At 40.9% G+C, this 23,154-nt stretch overlaps 1 protein-coding gene and 1 long non-coding RNA gene across 3 annotated transcripts in view; one reads left to right on the top strand and one right to left on the bottom strand.

The window, feature by feature from the left end:
• The window catches only part of STARD13 (StAR related lipid transfer domain containing 13), a 492,881-nt gene that overhangs the window by 439,801 nt on the left and 29,926 nt on the right, over window positions 1-23,154 (bottom strand). The gene's annotated exons all lie outside the window — the stretch shown is intronic.
• LOC141571071 (uncharacterized) overlaps window positions 6,818-23,154 on the top strand; it is a 164,911-nt gene continuing 148,574 nt past the window's right edge. Inside the window, exon 1 of the long non-coding RNA XR_012495591.1 lies at window positions 6,818-6,872. This is a non-coding gene — a long non-coding RNA (uncharacterized LOC141571071). The remainder of the gene's footprint in view (window positions 6,873-23,154) is intronic.

Below are 23,154 nucleotides of genomic sequence, written 5' to 3'. Positions count from 1 at the left end.
GCAATGGATGGGAAAGTATTTTCTATTTTGTATAATTTTCCTGGCCGACTCTACAAAGACATCCTAAAAAACAGGTCTCCCGCTCTCCTTTCTCATCTTTGCTGAGCGTTTTCATTACTAGAAGAAAGAATAAATTAGTCCAACACATATTCGAACTTAAGAATGGCACATCTCAAGTGTAGAGAGTCACCTGTATTTGAGTCCCTGTTGAGAAATCTATATTTTTGGTGGTGTTTGTCTGTGTGTGAATTTCTAGAATGATCCTGCCTTAGGTACAAAAAAAAAAAATAAAAATAAAAAAATTCATGACCACCAGGACCAAAGAATCAATAAACTTTGAATAATATAATTACAGAATTGTTTCTGATAAAGGAAAATAGAATAAATGTGCATCAGCCCTTCCTCCATACCCTTTCCTTCCCTATTTTCAAAATCATTAAACCAACTTATTTCACAAATATTTTCTGATATTTCACTGTACTTTTCTGCTTAAATATAGGCAGTGTCAATTTGGCATTTACTTTTCCAAGTATAATTATTATTATTATTTTATGTATATTTTGTTTCTAAGGAGGGCGCAGCTCACAGTGGCCCATGCAGGGATTGAACCGGCAACCTTGGTGTTATTAGCACCACTCTCTAACCAACTGAGCTAACCGGTCACCCCTCCAAGTATAATTATTGATTTTTTGAATAACTGTAAAGGACATACTATAGTGTAAATCAGCCTAGAATTATTTTGCATAATTTTAGGCTATTTCTAAGACGGTACTATTTCTGTTTAATAAGTTAATGAGTTTGGATGGATACATTTTTTCTTGGACACACACACACACACACACACACACACACACACAACTTCCAATGTTTTCCTTTTATTCCAGAAATTAAACCTGGGATGCCTCTTTATTCTTTCTCTTTTGGCACTAACAAACTTATTCATTAATAAACAGCCTAGCCACTTTTCTTCCAGCCATATTTTTCCTCCAGGCCAGAAAATTGTTTCTGAACAATTTCAAAGTTCAAGTTGACCTATGAGTCAGAATGGTCCTTTTCCTTAGAATTATATTGAAATGAACCTGTTCTAATAGGCAGTAAGATAATTAACTTCAGTTTCTCTCAGCAGGAACCTTGTATAATCAGAGTAAAATTTGGCAGAACTCAGCCCATTCTGTGTGCAGAGGGGAACCTTCGAGAAATCAAGACTCTTTGAAGGACAAAAGTAGGAAGGCTAAAGAAAGCACCCCTTTTCATTACAACAGCCACCCCGAACCTCCATAACTAATAATAGATTTGCCAAGAGCTGCTCTTACATGTCTTGTTTAAAAGTGAAAACAATGTGAACAGTCAGAAGTTTTTGTATGTTTCAGCTTGTTTGTTAGAGATTTCTAGACAGAGCCAAATTTGTGGCTTGGCCTTAACATAAATATTCAAATGCTTCATGATGATTTTTACTGGGCTTCCACTTTGTCAAAGTCTAGAAACTAATATGCATGTGTTATAGGGAAACCCTATAATTTCTAAGTTAAATCTACTTTAAATTTGAATAAGTAACATGTGAGAATTATGCGTGATGCTGTATTGCATTCTTTTTAAATAAGCATATACCCTATAAGCTAGTACGTTTATAGGGGTAAAAATATAAAATAAACAGAAAAGAACTGCTGTTGAGATTTAGCATCATTTTTGGAACTCTAAGGAGCTAAGGAATTGTTGGGTAAAAAATCAATACTGTCTCATTGCCTCTCTCCCTGGCCCCATTCTATCAGAAACATTCTCTTGTGTTGTAAATCTTTAATTTACTTCTAACATGGCAACAATCTCAGAAGGTTTACAAAGTCTTATAGATAAGTAATACAAGCTCAGTATCATTTGGTTTATGAATATAAAAGACGTATGAGTAAAATCCATTCCAAAAGCAAATTAAAGCCTTATTGAATTAGATATAACTTACATAATGTGTTCCAACAGTCCTTGTTATTCTTTCACATTTATATAATTTTTGTGTATTTGCAAAAGTCTTCAAGCTTTCTTTTAGTATCTGTTTCTCACAGCCGCCCCATGGGGTAAGTTTGAGTAGGTTGCTTTAACGGCAGGGAGCCAGAGGAATAGAGCAATGAAGTGAGTTTACCAGGTGACCCAGCAAAGAAGTCACTGATCCAGGTTGCAGATTCTCAGTCCCTTGGTCCCTCACTCATTAGGCACTAAATCCCAGCTCCTCTCATTTCATCACATCCTCAAAAGCTGCTTACTCTCCGCTTATTTTAATAAGACCCAGGAGCCCTCCTTTTGGCTGGCTTTCAGGCCCTTTCCTACCACGCCAACATTTTCCCAGCTCCTCGGAAAGATTTACTGTAAAGTCTAGGGACAGGTTAAATTGCTGATACTTATTCCCACTTGGCTTGCTGCGGCCACGATGGTTTGCATTTCCCTTCAGAGTGTGGATTAGGTACCTTTACTACAGAGACTCAACGTAGCCACCCTCCAAGGTGTAGTATTAGGTTCTGAATGGCATTTCTACAAGTCCCCCACGACCTTTATCCACTTTGGCTGCTAATAGGGTCTTACCAAGGATAAAGTGTGGGAAAAAATGAAATAAAGCGGAAGAATTTTTGTAAACACCCATGTCTGTGGAATTTAATCTTGTTCTTCATAGTATAAGATATGCTCTCACCCATATCACTGCCGTGTTCTGTCCTGAGAAGCTGTGCTTCCACAGTCCTAATCTTTCTTCACCTTCTGTCATCACTTCAGTGTCTAGATAATATGATAGATGCAAAAAAGACGTTTCTTTTCTAACACTGCTCTCATCCTTGTCTTCCTGTCATGGATGACATAATGCTAGACTCCTGAAGTAGAAAGATTCAGATCTTCTTAGGCAGAAAGGAACTCAGTTGCCATTCGTTATGAATCCCTTTGAGATCTAAACCTGCATTTAAAAAAACAAAAAACAAAAAGGATATTCCAGTCTTTATAAATTAGATGCCAAGTTTCTGCTGGCATGTCAGTGTGTATAATGTGCTGGTGGAAATGAATGGTCGTTGGTGCAGTCCAGGGCCCTGTGAAATAAATTACACTGATTCTGTGAGCAGGAGCGACCCATACTTGGTTGTCTCCTCCTTACACAGTAATCGTTGGCTAGCTAGCTTAAGCACTAGTGTCTATAATACCACTTTTAGTGATCGTCCAAAATATATCCTGTTAAGGGAATGCCAGGTGGCATCCATCTAAAACCATTTATCGTGTTCTCAAAATAGCCAGGCATTGTACTAAAATAAAACCACAAGTTTCTGGAGTGTTCATAAAACCAGGTAGACATTAAAAAGTTTGATTTCAGTTTTCTTTTCTAAAAAACACTTACAATATCCTCTTCATGATCTTACCTTGGTAGATAAACGGGTAAGAGATGTGAATTCATCTTGGTGACTGAGGCAGTGCTGGTATTCCATGCCATAACGCTGACTCCCGTGCCTCATTGTACAAGATACAAGCTTTGGGTTAAAAAATGCTGAAGCTGAGAAATAACCTGGACTATTTGTGTTTGTTTATTTTAGTCAAATCTCAGTAGCAGCTCAATGTGTTGCACTTTGATTAATTGAAGTTTTAGATTTCTAGAATAGAATGACAATTAAGATGCTATAGGCTACTATTTTTCACTTTCTTTCTCTAAATATCTATAAATATGAGCACTTTCGTATTCAACATGACATACTCAGAAATCAGGTTAAAACCTTTTCATGATGCCTGCTGAGTAGTAGCTAAAACTAATTTATGGTAGAAATTATGGTTACAATAGTGGAAAGAAAGAATGCTGTCATGGTAACACATTTTCACCAGATTTGAAGTAAAAAGAAATCGCCCATCACAAAATCTAGATAGAATTTATTAGGCAATGGTCACAATAAAAATTCCTGATCATTCTGTTTTTGTCATTGTAGTGAAAAATCATCGCTGTTCTCATTTGCCAGCTTCATTTACCAAATGGCACTCACTGATGCAGGCTGACTGTGACACTGCCCATCTGTAGCTAATCCATACATCAGCGTACTACAGTCAGTTTACATACAGCCAAAGAACACATGAGTTACTGAGGCCAGGCTAAGACGTGGGCTCTTGAGCTCTCATGCAGTCCCGTCTGGGCCAATCCCATTGCTGGCTCGCTCTGGAATACGTTCCTGCACATTGTGTTCTTAGTGAGCCAGTGAATCGGGAACATTCAGCACTGCTTTGACCACATATGTTACTTAGAACCTTTGGGTTAGTCTGTGTCATCCTATCAGAATTGTATCTTGGTATAAATTACAGTATAACCATAAACATACTCAGAAAATCATTAGTAGGCTAGCTTCCATTTTACTGTAACTATATTCCATCTACTTATCAACCGGCAAGTGTTTAAGAAAAAATTTTGCTCCAAAGTAGAAATATTTTATCCCTCCAGTCCAGAACATGGATGGGAATCAAAGTGAGAGCCAAAGCTTTTGCGACTTTTGTAGGCAAAAAATATTGGCAAAATGATCACTGAATTTTACCATTTCTCTTCAGTGGTATATATTTTATTTTCCAACCTTATTATTAACCTGTTTTGCTTTGCTAGAAAAATGTATTTTGGAGGGCACTAAATCTGTTAGTTACCTACTTTTCCACGAAGATAAAGTCTCACAGTGTTCTGTGTCATGGTATCTTATGTCCTAATTGTCTTCATTTCTGTGGAAGAGGTAACGTGCGTGGTATCCTATCTGCCAAGGGCACAGTGATCGTTCCCAGCACTGAGTGATGAGCAAATGAATGATAAGGCGGGACCTGAGGAAGCGTAATGTTAGTGCTGGAAAACAGCAGCCCTGTTCCCTCCAAAGGCCACAAAAGTGTCACTGGCTGGGAGCTGGTGGTTTTCATTGAGTAGCATGGACTTGTCCTGAAATTCTCCAGAAGACTCATTTAATTTCTCCTAAGAGGTGTGTGTTGAATTGTAAATGACATTGTGATAAAACAGTGCGTGACAATGTCAGCTGTATTATTCAGCCATGTCTTTCCCCTTTGGCCCCTGGGGCATTTAGAAAACCCTTACTTTCTAACTTCCTTTGGTCACCCACATGCTGCCTAACGCGATTGGCCAAAGGCGTTGGTGGTTCTCTTTCATCAGAGGACACACTCTCTTTTATTTATGGCTCATAAATATAAGTTCTAAATGACTGCTGGGACTTTATAGCAGATTCTTCTACACAGAGCCATAGATCACAACCCATCTGCCTTATTCATAAGATGGACTCAAGGTGCACCTAATACAAAGAAACAAAATATACTGGCCTTTATAAATATTATATATATACCGGGGGTGCCAAAAAATGTGTACAAGTGGACACTTTGGTCAGCGTTGTTCAAGCAGTAGTTCGCCATAATCAGAAGTGTCTGGACGCTGATGGGAACCACTTTGAGCACCTCTTGTAATTGCAGAAGTCACACGTGACTTGTATTCATCTTTTGTTATCAGTATATATTGAGTATTACAATTTTAATACAGTTTTCCTTTCTTAAAATATGTGTACTTTTTTTGGCACCTGTGTGTGTATGTGTATTCACATACATATTCATAGATATATTTAATATATATGCATTTAGATAGATAGATAGATAGATAGATAGATAGATAGATAGATATTTACTATATATTACTTAGTCATTTTCCAGTCTAGTGGATGTTGAATTGTGGAAAGAATGAAAGAAAAAGCACAATCTTTGCTTCATGGCTTCACAGATTGCATCTGCAGCCTCTTGTTCTATGTTGAGCTCCACAGGAATGATTGACACAACTTTTAAAATGTAATGATTGCACAGAACAACTAGGTTATGTTTGATTGTATCTTTAGAATAATGCTTAAAAGGACAAAAGGCAGATGTTGTTATATCCTTGCCTCTCAGACTGGTTCTGAGGTTCCTGATTCAACCATTTTGTGTAAAAACCAGTTGCAGAATGGAAGAATTTGACCTGGCACATAAGGTCATGTAGAGAGGGTGATGTAATCTAGGAACAGCACCCCGAGCCCTGCCTCAGCCCAGGGCAGTGCTGGCACAGGCGCTGGCGCAGGGGACAGCTCATTCTCACTCCCGACTGCCCTTGGGCTCTCCGTGTGAACTCTGTACACGGGCTTTCAGAAGGGTCCACAGATGACAACAAGACTACGTTTGTTTGCATCTGTCAGTCAATTGGATTCTTCAGATAGTCTGAACACTACTCCTTTGTGTGTCGGAGGACAAAACTACATTTGATAATTTAATGGTAGTTTTTAATAGATTGAGAACAATTTTTATTGAAAGATGGCCACCATATAAACATGGACTGTTTAAATAATCTCATTTCCCTCTTACCTTACATCAGAAAGCTAGACTTCTCATGTGTCTTATTCATGCTGCAACCTGATTTGTATCCCTGAGCTAGAAACTCTGAATGGCATCAATCCATAGCATCTGAAAGCGTTTGCCAAAGACGTGTCAGAACTCCTTTAAGGAGCAGATCACCCCATGAATTCTTACACAATATCAGTGACCTCACAGTTAAAGTATGCCTTAATGACCCAATGGGAGAAGCTCCTCAGTAACTGCATGGAATAGTTCTCATGGTTATCAGTGGGTGTTTCCTAGAACTTCTGAACTGTTTCTAAACCCACAACCCCACCGTGTTTTCAAAGTTTCATTTACAAAAGAAATAGATACCTAAACGATTTTCTATTCCAAAGTTTTAGGGGGGCAGAAGTTACATTTGAATAGATACCTCAAAATCATTGTGCGTCACCAAAATTCTTCTTTCTTTAGGTCTAAACCGGAAAGGAGCCGTGAGAGGTAAAGTCACTGCCCTGCTTCTATGTTGGACCAAAGTAAGTGATGTATACTGTTGCTTTTCTACACACACACACACACACACACACACACACACACGCTTCCTTTCTCCTATTTCTCTTTCACATGGTTGGATTGTCGCTCTGACAGAGAGAAAAACAATGTTTATTGGCCCCCAGGGAAAGTGGTGTAGCTACAAAGGAAGGGCAGAGTGAGGTGGTGAAGCAGTGAGCGTGGCCTGTGTTGGCCTTGTCGTTTCCCCCATGACGGCCGCGTGATTCCCCGTGTCTGTGCCCACTGGATGGAAGATTTGCAGTGGAGGGCAGGGGAAAGCACTTAAGCACCAGCTGCCCTTTGGAGATACTACCAAAGAGGGGCATTTGAGACATGTTTTTTTTTTATTTTACCATAAATTATGGAACACACTAAAGATGATATGCATCTCAAGAAGAAAGCCTAGTTATTTTGCTTTAGAAAATGCTTCCCTGGGCTCAGAGAAGCGTTATACAGCGAGTGCCCACTTTATGAACTCCATACTCGATGTACCAAAGAATAGTAAGTACAGTGAAGCAGAGCACAGACCGTGGAGCCAGACTGGCCTGGGGTTAAATCCTGGCTCCTACCGTATGCTGCTCTATAGCCTTGGTTTAATTTTCATATCTGATAAATGAAAATCAAATACCTACTTGTGAGAGTTGTGAGAAAATGGATGTAACACACTCAGCACCGATCCTTGCTCTTATGCTCAATACATGGCAGTGAATATATTGAGGAGGATTCTCGTAGCCCGACACATGCCTTTAGTTCTCTAGTTTCAAGAACACAGGAAGTAAGATTTCTCTCTGTTCTTCTGGAAAGGAAGACTTGGAGGCTCAGCAACTTCTCTTGCCACTGCTCTTGCTGAGATTGCATTTTGAGCAGGGAAATTACAAACTTCATCATCCAAACTGTGACGTTCACTTGGTGAGAGGCATGGAGGGCCGGTCTGACGGGACACCAGGGCGACAGGCTCCGCCAGGGCTGTCCCTGAGCGGGAAGCTGAGGTCCTAAGCCTTCTTCCTGCTTCAAAATCGGAAGCACGATTGGAGGGAAAGTTGCTAATTTTCTCAAAAGTCTGTTCTCCTATTTGAAGATGAATAGGAACAGTTGCACCTGCTATTTAATCCAGAAATTTCATTTAAAAAAAACCACAAATGAGTCAAGACAACAAGCATTATTGCTGTTTCATTATACCTGTGTCCAAAACACTGGCTGGGTCACCAGGACCCCGGGTTTGTTGCCTGCTTAGTAGCTACTTGGCTGTTCTCCCAGTCTGGGTCCCAGTTGTGCCACCTACACCATCAGGAGGTTGGATCACGGGACCTCTGAGATCTCTAAGGAGTTCACATTGCTTTTCATCTCCTGGAGTCCTGGAGTGGTATCGCGTAATAATGTCAGTAATCTTTTCTAAACAGAGATTTTACATCCTTCTAAAAGTAGCATTCAGCTTAGGTTGTGAACACCACGTATGCCTGAAAGCACCAGGGAGGAATGAATAATACTCTCATTTGTCTTTATTGGAGTGTTTCCTATGCCAGATGCCATTGTTTCATCTAAACCCCACAGCAAAGCTCTGTGGTGGGCACTGCCGTCACCTATGAAGATGAGGCACCTGAGACACAGAGAAGTTAAGTAACTAATCAGGATCTTGAAACTAACAAGCTGTGGCTCTGAATGGAGACAGTGGGACTTCAGAGACTGGACTCTTAACTCCGTGCTGTTAAACAAAACCAGGTGACCTTAAGGAGAGGCAGAGGCCTTCAGATTTCCTCCACCGGAGGACAGGAAACATAATTTATTTAAATGCTAGAGGGCGAAGGAGTCACTCCCATGACCTCACCCTCAAAGTGCTACCTTCTGGCCTGGCTTGTAAATGAGAGAAAACTTGTCCTCAGTAGGATAGATGTCCTCAAGGTACATTATAACATGCAGCTGTCTAGAAAATGAGCAGTTTCCATATTGTGACTTGAAAGGTCTGGGACATAAACATTCTGATTGCTCTGTTGCTCATTGGAAACTCATCTTAAGCTCTCACCAGTATGCTTTGAAAACCAACATGTGACCAGACTTTCAACTTGAGGGACATTTTCTACCAAACTTCTTAGCAGTTAACACTTATTATTTTGCAGCTCATTCAAGGGCTTTGATAATTACCTTGCCAAAGACCAAAAGACAGTTTCTAATCAACTCACATTTTATCATATGGAAAGAAATTCAAGGAACTGCAATTTATACTAACCCAGATAATTTGCTTTCGGGAAGTAATTTAAAAACATGAGTTAAATTGATTTGAATTACATTGCTACATAAGAGTCACAAGAAATCTAAAGAAGATGAGTCTCAGTTGTGAATTTTGATTCTTGCATAATTGTATTAACAGGTAAAGAAATTTATATTCATGAAACATCAGTTGTTGGAATTGGTTTTCCAGACTCCTTTAAATAGGAATTTGATTTGCTTCCATCATAGTACTAATACTGTCTTTTATTTCATTTTTTATATTCAAAGTTGTCAGTTTTCAACTTTTAACTGAATTATATTGTGTTTTTATTCATTCCTTCATCCACTTGTTCATTTTATTGAGCTAACCTTTGGGGGCATCTAATGACTTCTTTTCATAGTTCCTCTTATCATGTTCTTTTAATAAGCTCTTATGTGTTTGAACAAATCTGTGTGGTTTTGTATTGTATATTTCACTCTGTTTTGAACTCTGGATTTGGAACTGTGGATTTGTGCGTCATTTCCTCCAAGGTTTTTATCACTACAAATTTGGAAATACTTTATACACAGGTTTTACTTTCTGAAATATAGTGGCAACTCATTTATTTGAAATACTTAGGATAAGAAATAAGTCAGATCTGTAGTGACTATATTATGTTGACATTTCCATAGTAGTTCAAATCACGGATTCTATCCACCTTGGTTGTATTGTGACTCCTGAACCTATATCAAAGGGTCCCCCATAACATGACTCTCTCAAAAAATCAGGCAGGTGAAGAACAGTAGAGATCATTAGATAGATGATGATGATATGAAATTCTGATGTGCAGATAAATTTCTTATAAGCGTTTATTATGTGTTTCTAAAATATTGAAGACTGAAATACAGAAGAGCTGCTATGGTCGACTGAACAATGAGGTCATTGTCAAGAAGCATCTCCAGCAGGTAAAGCATTGCAGCAAGTCCTCCTCGTCTCTCTAAAGACGTTTGTCTTCAGGCATTTGTGGAGGTCAGGTGTTTCCCAAGGACTCGGTGAAGGGGAACCACTTTTCCTTTTTCTAAATGCAGAGATTATAGGCTGATTTATTTGAATTGGAAACTTCCCGTGCCTTTAGTCAGTTAACAGATTCATTCACTCAGCATAGATTTGTGTGAACCAGGTATTTTTCTAAATGCTGGAGATAAGGTAATGAACAAAAATGCTACGTTCTCTATCCTCGTGTAGTTTACTATCTAAGAGGAAAAGAAAGTAAACAAGAAAAAATGAACACCTAAGACAATGAGAGCTGATGACAAACGCTGCAGAGGACTAGAAAGGTGCCATGATGGAGAGCGGGAGAGGGACGAGGAGGAGGCTACTTATGGCAGGTGGTAAGAAGCCTCCCTGAGGAGGCATTAGAGGGAGATCAGTCATAGGGATACTGGGGCAAAGACTGTTGGGCTGAGGGAGAAGCGGGCCACAGCCTTGGACGTCAGCTGTGTGCCAGGGCTATGCCTGAGACGGAGCCAGAGGTGGTCACAAGGGTGGCCATAGCCTTTTCTCTCACGAAGTTCACTGTCTAGTAGTAAAATAAGGTTCTTGCCTTCAAGGAACTCACGGGTGGTAGAGGAAACAGATATGCAAGGAAGTCATAGCCAAATTCTCCCAGTCTGACCACCACGGCAGCAGAAGGAAGGGAATGAGCCAGGCTTCGGCAGAGCAATGGGTCAGTGGAGACCTCTCAGAGGAATTTTCATAGGGCCACCCAGCTCATGGGTTGCAAAGCCAGACCTCTCACATGGGGTTCTCAACTCGTTATCCAATGGTTTTGTTGCTTTTTACTATATTCCCAGTGGGACTCAGAAAAGAGATTGGAAAAGTGAGGAGGCTAAGAGAAAATTCTATGGATAAAGCCAGGGGAGCACCTGTCTGATTTTAGAGATGGCGCAGTTCATATTTATTGAGTCCAGTACTATACTTCTAAGCTGAGCTCCTTAATACATTCTGACATCATATCTGGGGCCCCTCTATAGAAGTTCAACATATTCTATGAAAATGCAGTTACTCAGCCTAGTCATAGATCCAAACATCTTTTCCCGAAAATACTGATTTGTACACGTGTTTAATTTTCCTCCCATCTGAGTTTTTGTGGTACAGCAGTCATCTGGGGGCCTTGTCTGGGGTAAGAAGTTCCAGAATGGATGGTGGGTTATATCGCTAGTTTCCTAAAGCTGTTGCACCATCTATCATGAGTTACTGTTTTCAATTACAGAGCAAGATACTCCTTGCTTTGTGCTTCCGCCTAGTTTTCCCCTAGCAGGTTCACAAGGGTGAGTGGTTTCTGTTTCTTAGGCATCATTTTTCATTTTGATCTCTACACACTGAATACTCTTGTGCCCAGAGCTCCTGACTGCTGCCCGTTTCTTTTCTCCTTAAAACACAGTCCCCTCTTGAAAACAAATGAGGTTTCAACTAAACAAAACAAAACCAAAAGCCACCCCCCGTAATTAGAAATTAGAATATAAATGCAATTTTCAAATTTGTTTTCATTAGAATGTAAATAACCTTCTAATAGTCCATGCAAATGAGTATTGGTATAGCAATCAGCAAGGGGAAAAGAGCACTAATGCTAGAGCCTTCCCCCTTCACTCCCCTTCCAGCCTGGCAGTTCCATTCAATGTTTCACTGGAAACAGACTGCCCTTCCTTCTCCGACTAAGCACAAGAGACCCTGAGTCTTTGCCACTGAATGATAGATTTGGCAGATAACTTTGTTGTTTGTCAAATAAATCTCATTTTGTCAATTACCAGGGAGACCCTCAGACAGCCAATCCTTAGGTTCCACGCAGGCTAGTAAATGTCCCGCTCAGAAATACGACTTGAGGGGGCTCTTAAGGCAATGGGAGGACATGAATGCATCAGTTTTCTGGTTGGGAAACTGATCCCAATCTAAGATTGGGAGGAGAAAAGTACAAAGCACGCCCTTCTTGATGGTGGATGGAAAGAAGGAATTGCTAACTACGGAAAGCAAGGAGAAACACAAATTTTATTGAGTGCCCACTGTATTCCTGGAATGATGCTAGTTGCTTGTTTCCTCTCATTTAATTTTCAGAAAAAACTCGTGAGATACTGATTATTATTACTATTTGGAGAGATAAGGAAACTGAATTTCAGAAAAATTAATTGAGTTATTCTGCCTTACAACTTTCTGTAGCAAAAACTTACCCTGAACCAGAGAACCTGCTGGAACAGAAATTTACAGGATTGTGATGTTTTTGTTATGCTAATGTAAAAAGGGAAAGTAAATACTGACTTTAAGAGTTAATTTCAAGATAAACAATCACATAACAACGACCAACACAACCATCGCCTAACAATTCAGTGCTCCTGTTAGACTCTAGGCTCCTAGAAAATCCTAATTTGTCTTTCTCATTTGTGTGCCCTCCCTTCTTTCCTTTTTCATGTTCTCCCTGAAAATTTCATATCAATGCAGAGTACTCACAGGAGGGTATTTGAATGAATGCATGAATTAATGAGGGTTATTGAGACAGTCTTATTTTTCATGGTTAAGCAGGAGAGAAGGGTAACAGTCTGGAGAGTGAGGCTTGGGAGTTAAGAGTTGTGAATAAAGATACTACTTAAAAAATAAATGCCTGGATTTAGAACATATTGAGAGGATGGAAGTATGATTAGCAATGCAGAGAGAAGGCTGCATACAGCAGCCAACTTGAGAAAGACAATAGAGACGTTTAAAGACAGACAGAGGATCTGAGCAAAAGTCTGGGGGGCAGGAGGGTAGGTCTGTGGGCAGGAGCAGGCAGGTGGCTGCTTTGGCAGGTTACAGAAAAGAACTGTGCACTTCCTGTGCTCCAGGCACCCTGTGGAAACTGTTTCTTGGTTAAGCCTTCCAGACAACTCTATGAGGTGTCTGTCACGAGCTCCGTGTACAAGTTATCAATGGAAGCTCAGAGACCTTAAGTAACCTGCCCTGAGTCAGCCATTAAGTGGCACAGGTGGGATTTAGGACCATCAGTCTACTGCTCTGTGTTTCCTCAAAGGCAGCATGGTAGTGGGGGCTTGGGGTCTCCCAGATCCTGCACAGGGGGCAGGAACTCACAGAACAAACAAACAGATGTAAATTCCCTACTTGCTTAAGAACAAATAAAGCTGAGATCCAGGAAGATCAGATTTGGACTGAGGCAAGAGGTCAGGGTGAACTCACACACAAGAACAGAGTAATTGCAAAGAATAAACACTGATTAGGCAATTACCCTGAGCCCACGGCCTGGTAGAGGGATCAGTGCTTTAAGCTGGCTTAGGAAGGACAGACCTCTGTCTTCCTTACTGTGTATGTGTGCATGTCGCTGTGCAAAACACACTGCTTGTTCCTTGAGATTCCCTTTGATGCCAGTAAAGTAACTTGGGAACTTAATGAATTCCAGAGCCAAATTTTCAGCAGAAAGCTACACCCCCCCCCGCCCCCCCGACACACACACACACATAAAGATAACACACCACACGGAGGATGTTTGGGAAAAGCTAGAGCATCTTCTTTGTTTGATTCTGAGCCCAATTCAGGAAGGCTGGTCCTCCCACAGATGGCTCTAAGCAGTCTCTCGAGGCAGCCTGAACACTGAGTGTCTGTCTGCTTTGCGGGAAGTGTCCTGCCTGCTATGCCTTCTAAAGGGCAGACTGTCAGCCTTGTCCTGGCTTCCATTTGCCCTGCCCTGGTCACAGCCAGGAGGCCCAGTCCACAGGCTGGTAGAGACACACACTGTGGCCCAGAATAATGGCCGGCGAAGCCAGTCACGACTCTCGGGAACGCAAACTGAGAAACGCGTTCTTCAAATCAGTTTGCTCAGGAGGTACAAGAAAGGAAGTAGCCTTGGTATTTTCTTTTCTCCAGCCAAAGCCTTGAAATAGCCTCCTTTGGATTTCCCGTCTGTGATATCTCAGGCAGACACCATAGGTTTCTATTCACTTTCAGTTATAAAAAAAATGGCTCTAACTTAAGATGACGATTCACTTCCATGTGTTAAGAAGTGCAGCACGGTCCAATTTAAACATTTCAACCTCAGGTCTAATGCAAAGCTCTCACCCCCCAAACCCCCCCGCGGTGCGGAAGGGAAGCCTGGTCTATGTTTTCACTGCTCTTTACATCCCCTTCTCTGTCTCCCATCAGTCCCTGGTGTGTTGGGGCCACAGGGCAGGGACAGAACAAAAGAGGAAACATTTTTATGTGATTAGTGTTGCTGTATTTCGGTTACTGGTATGGTCTCAACGGCAGGCAGCTCCTCAGTTCTCATTCCCAAGGGGCACCTCTGTGGGTTCTCCACACCGCCCTGTACCCTTTCCTCGGCGATGTCGGTGTGGCCTCCGGAGACACCTCTCCCCACCACTCCCCTCACCCATCAACCCCACAGCTTGTCACTTCTCTGTGCCCCCCACCTGTAGGAGTCTAGGGAGGGAGAATTTCCAGCCAGCTTGAGAGCAGCGATGGGCCTTACAGCGCATGCCGGGAGGTGGGGCGGGCTCAGCTCACTGCCCCCTGGCGGCTGGGGTGCAGGCTGTTCCCTGCCGCCTCCGTATGCAGCAGTGCTCCAGGCTCTGCAGTCCGCGTCACGTTCTGCGTCCCCAGCTCAGGAGCACCGCCCGGCCCTGCGAGCCTGCGCATCCCCAGCTCGTGTGGGGCCCAGGGAGGATGCAGAAGAGCTCTGCTGCGCAGCACGCCGCTCCTGCGCTGTCAGGGCCTTTGAGCACAGGGAGGGGGGTGTCATTCTCTTTGGGACAGGCATCCCCAGTTTCTCTTGGAGCCTCCAAACTTGGTTTCAGGTGGGGGTGAGTAGCTCATAATAAGCACTTCCCTACACTTCTCCAACAACTGTCCTAATTCAAATTACCCTTTTACATCAATGACTTTCCACCCTCTCCTCCCTCCCCTAAATAAATACTGGTCCTCGTCTTAGGCTGGATGGGATGTGGGGGTGGATGGGATATGGGGGTGCAGGGTAACGGTCAAAAACCACTTTGGCTGCCTCTTAGTGGTGGATGAAGGGAGGAGGTATCTGGTTGCTCTTCCACGTTCTAAATGTCAGGGTTTCTTAGTACCTGTTAGCTTCAGTGTTGAGGCTTTAGCTAATAATCAGCAACCTTTTACATAATGGTGGGAACCGAGCCTGCAAAGTCAGGAAGCTAGAGGGAAAGTGATGGGCCACCCACATGCCAAATAAAGCTTCAGAGGAGGCCTGAAGAAGACTAGAAGCATGAGCTTTGGAGGCACACAGTACTGGATTTGGTCCTGCTTTGTCCACTCCTAGGTGTGTGACCTGGCATTAATATCTGTTTAGCCCCAATTTTTTCATCTGTAAAATGGGGGGAAATAAATACTATACGTGTCTTTGGGTTGTGTGGGAAATAAATCAGCTAATTGTTGTAAAGCATTTAATACTATGCCTGGTGCATCGTATGTGCTCAATAAATGTCAGTTACTACAAGTGAGCAAAAGCTGTGTCCTAGGTCCCTGCCCCTCCAGGTGCCCTCACATGGGTTGTAATGTAAATAGTGCCCCAGGTGGACATGCACTATAAAGCCACTTAGGTGGCTCTGAGAAGCCTGTTGATAGAGTAGACAGAGGAAAACAGATAATATGAGAGCGAGAGCGAGAGAGCGAGAGAAAGAGAGAAAGAAAGAGAGAGAGAGAGTTCAGGCCATAGGAGAGGAGAGAAGTCAGTGCCTGTTGACTGCTGACAGCTTGCTAGTTCCAGCTGTTCTCCCATTCCAAGCTTATAATTGACTAAAAAAACTAAACAAAAACCCACTAGCAACTGCTTGAGGCAACTTGGGTGAGTCTGTGTTCCAAAAAGGCAGAACTGAAACAAGGAGTGTGCCTCCTGGGATACTCTAGTACCTTCCAGGCAATCTCTCTTGACTGATCTGAGGATAGCCATTCTGTGCCACACTCAGAGCTGATAGAAGCTACTGGAACTCTGGAGACCTCCCCATCAGGTGCCTAAGGTGTACCTGAGGTCAGACTTAAAAAACATCTTCCAAAGAAAGAAGTGGAAGGATGGTGATTTTCCTTACCAAAAGGTCAGTGCCTTAAAATTAATCTGATGCTCAGTAACTCAAGTCTGTATCTGTAAAACAGACTTGAGTTACCGAGCATCAGATTATTTCAGAGCTTGTACAATATTCTCTGTGCTGTGCACAGCAACTTAAATATGGGCTTTTCTAGGAAAACATTTGATATGCAAATGTTTAGGTGGCTCCACTATAACAATACGCATGTGATAGATTTGCATTTACGTCATTAGAGAAAAAAACAAAACAAACAAACCTCAAATCAGCTACAGTAAATTGAAACACAAGGGAATTTTCTTTCCGGAAAGAATCTTGCCATGGCTTTATTACAACCACTTTGCTGCTAGTTCTATGTGGTGGATTGCTTGCACACATGGATGCAACCAGTCCTTTGCAATGTGGCCTTGCCATTTCTTCCATCAAGAGGTGAAGTCTGTTTCCCTTCCCCTTGACTCTTGGCTGTCACTGTGAACTGTACTGACCAATGGAATGTGGCAGAAACGAAGTCGTATGATCTGCAAGCCTTTGCTTCAATAGGCCTTGCAGCTTCCACTTTCTCCCCCTTGAGTTCCTGAGACCTTCATATATGAAGGCCTGGTTAGCCTTTTTGAGGATGGAAGACCACAGGGAGAGAGAGGCCTAGCTGACAGCTGGTATCAGATGCCAGGCAGTCAGACCTCTGTGGGCAGCACACATCTAGCCAAGTGACAGAAGACTATGAATATCATGTTTCCCCGAAAAGAAGACCTAGCCGGACAATCAGCACTAATGGGTCTTTTGAAGCAAAAATTATTATAAGACCCGATACATTATTATATATATTACATTACATTACATTACATTATACCGGGTCTTGTAGTACAATAAGACCGGGTCTTACATTAATTTTTGCTCCAAAAGATGCATTAGAGCTGATTGTCTGGCTAGGTTTTATTTTCGGGGAAACATGGTAGATGACCCTGGTGAGATCATCAGCAGAACAATCTGCCAGCTGAGCTCAGCCCAAATTGCTGACCCACAGAATTGTTAGCAAGTAGCTTGTTTAAACTACAAAACTGGAGTGTTTTGTTACAAAGAAATAAAGAATTGACACAAGTATGTACCACTTTCCTGATTATAAGCAGGCACTCTTTCATCATCGCAGTGGGAAGTGGGATGACCTGTAACGTAATAACCAGTAGTAAACTGAAGAAGCTCTAGTCTCCTATCTTGCTAACAATTTCTTATCATGAGAAAACATTTTATTGTTAAGCGATATGAAGAGCAGGGGTTCTGCCTCCTAAAATAAGAAGCAAGTGGTATTTTAGGGGGTGGCAGTAGTTGCTCTTTGAGCTGTGTTTGATATGTGAAAAAGTTTGCCCACAAGAATGCCTGGGGGTGGGAAGGCAGGCTTCCTAAGCCAGGATATCTCCTGGGTCGGATCTTATTTGCATGTATCAGCAGCGACATCACGGAGGGTTTTCCCCTTTTCTTTCCTTTCTGCCAACTATTGCAACTAATTGAGGATTCTGTGACTTTTTCAGTTGAAGAATATTACACAGAGAACACATTTGACCAATAAATGACACCAGCTGTTGTCAGAGAGATGGTGATGATTTTTAAATGGACAAAAAGCTTATCAAAGCAAATGTAAAATTGATTAATCCAGCTAAGTCCAATTCCAAGAATGTGGTGACTTTGCAAACACGAAGTTCCAGGTGCCCAGCCCTGTTCTTTCTCATTGGACAGCTACACTGGAATGCAACTAATTTTCCTCCTTGGCTGAGAAGAATCATCTCCAGACTATTCGTATAAAATCTTAAAGTGCAACATGGTGAAATATATACCTGTTGCTCTGTGTCTTGCATCTTTCTATCAGTGGTCCCTTTGTAGGGGAAACATTCTGCCTCAGCGTCCAGCAGGTATGTGAAGAGTATATTAAGCACTCACGGATTCAGCATAAAGGAGTCCAACGACCCTAGAAAACTCTGTCCAAGACTCCTGCGAACTCCCACACGTCTTGACTCTGCGCTTCTTAGTTCCCACCTTGGCTCTAGAGGACCAGGTAATGGGAAAAGCCAGGCACAGTCTTGGGATAAAAATGTTAGTGCTTACTTTGTGTTGTCATGTAAACGATTTTGTTTTTGTAATAGGGATGAGACACGGACATCAAGGCCATCATTTTGCACCTTTGACATCATACTAAACTTCAGTGTTTTAAAAAATTAAGTTTAGATAACTGTAACTTCCAAAATTCTAGAAAAGGGCAAGAAGGGTGGGTAGGGTGTTGCGATATTACATTCTCACAGAACTCTAAACAATGAAACGTTACGTGCCAGTGCTTTTAAAAAGTATCCTCTACTACAATGTATTGTTTGTTTTGTTTTTTACTTTTTTTTTAAATTAAAGTTTATAGGGGTGACAATTTTAGTAAAGTTACGTAGATTTCAGGTGTACAATTCTGTGTTACATCATCTATAAATCACATTGTGTGTTTACCACCCAGAGTCAGTTCTCCTTCCATCACCATATATTTGATCCCCCTTACCCTCATCTCCCACCCCCATCCCCTTTACCCTCTGATAACCACTAAACTATTTTCTGTGTCTATGAGTTTTTGTTTCTCATTTGTTTGTCTTGTTCTTTTGTTGTTTTTGGTTCATGTACCACATATCAGTGAAATCATATGGTTCTCTGCTTTTTCTGTTTGACTTATTTCGCTTAGCATTATAGTCTCAAGATCCATCCATGTTGTCACAAATGGTCTTTTGACTTTTAAATAAAACTTTGAGAGAGTGATATAATTCATGGTGAAATAAAAAATTCAGTGGTAAAGAAATTAATGATATGAGAGAAAGTTCTTCATACACAGTGAGTTCTCATTTTACATTTAATAATTATACAGAGAAATACGCGACACACCTGAAATATAAAATGAAAAAAATAAAATGTCTTTTAACTAAGAGCTTTCTACCAGTTTCAAAAATTAATTTGAAATATGTTTACACTTTGCTGATTTTGGACCAGTTCCTCCTTAACTTTGAGGTAGTAATTGTGAAAGGGCCTTGCTATATCTGCACTTAGGAGGATGCAAAGGGATTTGATCTCGTTGGAAGAAAGGTGGACTCACACAGAAATCCAAAATTTCTTTTCATCCACAGCTCATGAGATGCAGAAAAAAGTTTACCTCAAAAATATTTATCTCCGTCATACTAGTAATTACTGTGATTCACTCTGAGGAAAGAACATATTGAATATTTACAGTTAACAAGCAGCTCCCATAATGCATCTTTGCCAAATATGCACAGTCCAGGGTGAGAATCTAGTAGTTCACGCCAACGGTGGTCATTCAGCAACCCCCAACCCTTTTCTTCCTTTACCCATCCCAAGAAATGTTTGACCTGAGTCAAGTAATGTGGCTCTAGCAATTAACAAAATAATTCAAATGCTTATCCCAACTCTACAGTTTAATGCTAACAATGGCAGTCCCATTAGCTGGAAACTGTCTTAAAGGACCTTGAGCAACTTGATCTGGATTGTTGAATCCCTGTGTTATGATGGGATTTTGTAATCCAGGTGCTATAAATGGGAACGATCTAGCAAAGGTGTGGTCCCATAGAATTCACACTTAGCATTTGGTGAAATAGTATTTAAAAGCTTTTTCTGACATATGGAAAATAAACTGATGTTTTTCCTGTTAGCTAGTTTCATTCTATTGTGTATTTAATCAGGTACTCAGTGAATAATTTTTTTTTTTTTTTAAATTTCTTGTGGGGCAATGATAGGATATAAGCGACTCAGGTCTGGTTCCATCTGCTGAGCAACTTTAGGGAAATAAAATTTAAACAGCTGCTATTATTAAAAGTTTGCTCCGTGCAAGGAGCTTACAGAGCACTTCATAGGCCAAGATTTATTTTAATCTTTTCAACAGTCCCATTAGGCACATAATAATATCTCTATTTCCAATTGCAGAAACTGAGTCTTAGGCAGTCAGGTGATTTGCCCAGGCTCATTAGCTGATGAGCCAAGGCAGGATTTGAATCCATGTCTTTCACACTCCAGAACCCAGGTTTGTATCTGCTTCAGTAAGTTCTCATGTCAACTGGGATCAAATCTCAGCTCTGCCACTTAACAGCTAGGCAAACTTGAGAAGTAACTTCTGTGTGCTTTCATTTCCTGTTTGTATTACTGGAAGGATGCTATTTAGTAAAGAATATTGGGAGGATTAAATGGGACGTGATTTGGAAAGGGCTTCCGTGTGGTAGTCCCTAAACCCTAAGGAAATGTTAGTTCCTTCAGTTTTTGTTTGGGCCTCACTTTCCCCTTCTGTGTATTAAAGACAGCCTTAGAACTATAAAAACCTTCAAGAAGCAGCTGTTGCCATCTTTTTCAATTTATTGGTTACGAAAACTAAAATCGAGAGAAAAAGCAACTTGATTCAAATCACAGCTAGTTAGTGAGTAGTGTGTGTTCTCAGAGTAATAATTTTTATTTTATTATTGGAATGAGACTCAGACCTAGTTTAAGCAAATTATCTAGACTCCAGATATTCTATTCTAGATAATTAGCAAAATTTTAGTTATTGTGTTTTTGTTTGTTTTTGGTTTTTGCCCAGGCTACCTAACACATTTATTGCATACAAGGTTGGACAATTAAGTTCGCAAACTCATCCTGGAAAAAGCGCTACATACCTCATTGCTGAATATCACTACAGTCACCTTCGAAGTACTCCCCTTGGGAAGTTATGAACCAATGCCAGTGCCTAGTCCACCCTTCAAAGCAATTTTGGAACTCTTTTTCTGGAATGGCCATCAGAGCCGTCATCATATTACTCTTGATGTCTTGAATGTCATCAAAATGTCTTCCTTTCAGTATTTCCTTTATCTTTGGGTAAAGAAAGAAGTCATTGGGGGCCAGATCAGGTGAGCAGGGAGAGTGTTCCAATACAGTTATTTGTTTGCTGGCTAAAAACTCCCTCACAGGCAGTGCTGTGTGAGCTGGTACATTGTCGTGATGCAAGAGCCATGAATTGTTGGTGAAAAGTTCAGGTCGTCTAACTTTTTCATGCAGCCTTTTCAGCACTTCCAAATAGTAAACTTGGTTAACTGTCTGTCCAGTTAATACAAATTCATAATGAATAATCCCTCTGATATATAAAAAAAAGGTTAGCAACATTGTTGCAACAAGTTCGTGAACTTAATTGTCAGACCTTGTATATGCTACTCTGTAAAAGGGCCTTCATAGTTGCTGCTTTCTTAGTCTAAACTGCATTTCTTTTGACTTTTCATGGCTTTCTGCTTCTCATCTTTCAGGACTATGCTCAAATATAACCTCCTTGAGAGGCCTTTCCTGGTAGTCTCAATTACCCCCATATCCCACCTTTTCCAATTACTTTCATCATGTCATCTTGTGTATTTTCTTAAAGGCACTTAATACAATCTATAATTATTGTGTTTATAATTAGCTTGTTTACTGTTTGTCTGGCTACACCAGAATATTAATACCATGAAAAGATCTTGTCAATATTTGTCCATTTTGGTATCCCCAGCCTTAAGCCAGAGCCTGACACATAATAGGTTCAAAATAAATACTGGTTTAGTGAATATCACTACGCACACACACACGCACCTACCCATCCATTCACACCATTGATCCAGCCATCAATCCACCTAGTCATCACTTCTCAAAAGATCTCAAAACACTTTAAAATACAGATGATGGCTTGATGATTTCTTTTTCAGAAGAAAAACAAATAAATGATAGACCTTGGTATGCAGGATAAAGAGTTAAAAAATGATATTTGTGTCTCCTCCAAAAGGAAGGTGAAGGCATCCCATTCAACTGCCATGATGATGGACTTGAAAGTACGTAATCCAAAACAATAAAAAATTTAAAACCCTCCTAATGGATAAAAACAAGAATAGTCTTTATGAAATATAGCTTGTCTGAAGTTTTGTTCTTAGCACAGTATCTTTAATTTCCTCAAAACAGTTCACCAGGGAAGTTTTATGTCCCTTTTTCTCCTAGTTCACAGGAATTATCACCCGCCATCCCCACTTGAGCTTCTTATCGGAACAAAGAATGACAGTCCACCTCTCTTTCACTTGCACAGTAGATGTTCCTTATTTGGCTCTACACCTGAGTGTGAGTCTAATTTTTAAAAATTATCTCTTAATATTGTAAGCCTAAAGAACTCTTTACCCTAGAGAACTCTGAGGGTTGAAAACTTTATTTGAAAGAAGAACTTCGGTAAAAGTAAATGGGTGCTGTAGGGCTACAATAGAAACCATGTGACAGATGGGGTGGCTTGTACCAAGGGTAATTTTGAGCTTGTTCATCTCCACGAATATTGGCTTTCATCACAAGTTCACTGCGTGCCTTTCTTACTGTTTTTTAAAGAGTCAGGTGGGTAGCAAGAATCAGAGCGGATGTAGGGCTCTTCTTCTTAATAACAGAATGTGGTCTCTTTCCTTGACTGCTTTGGGTAAGCAGAGAGGTTTCCTAGTGACTGTTGTCTCAAACCATTCCCCAACACAATTTCTTTTAAGAATGAAACTTTATGCACTATAAGAGTTGTGAAATGTCAAGAATATAAAATTTAAGCTTTCTACAACTCTTTTGATATGCTAAGCTTCAGTGTGTCCAGAAATTAGCACGGTCATCAATTATTCCAGTTTGTCTGAGATATTCCAGTCTGTGTTTCTAATCCAAGCATAATAATTATTTGCACCCCTTTTACTCTCAAAATGATATGGTTTACACGATAAATCATATGATCTGACCATCCTAACAACAGCCCACTAAACTTTGAGATCTTTGTGTAAAGAAGCGGTGTCTATTTAGTCTCTGTTTCCCCAAAGCCTGACAGCATGTTTAGTACAACATACGAGTGTCTGGCAGGTTTAAGATGAAGGCAGACTCTTCGACACTATTCTCACTTAGAGCTGGGCTCAGTTCCCTTCTTCTTGAACTTGGGCTGCTCTGTGACTAGTTTGATCAAAAGAGTATGTTGGAAATGATGAG

Source organism: Rhinolophus sinicus, linkage group LG04, assembly GCF_036562045.2.
Source record: "Rhinolophus sinicus isolate RSC01 linkage group LG04, ASM3656204v1, whole genome shotgun sequence".
In the NCBI taxonomy this organism is placed as follows: Eukaryota; Metazoa; Chordata; class Mammalia; order Chiroptera; family Rhinolophidae; genus Rhinolophus; species Rhinolophus sinicus.
Note: the sequence above shows the minus strand (reverse complement) of the source record. Positions and strands in the feature narration are given on the sequence as shown.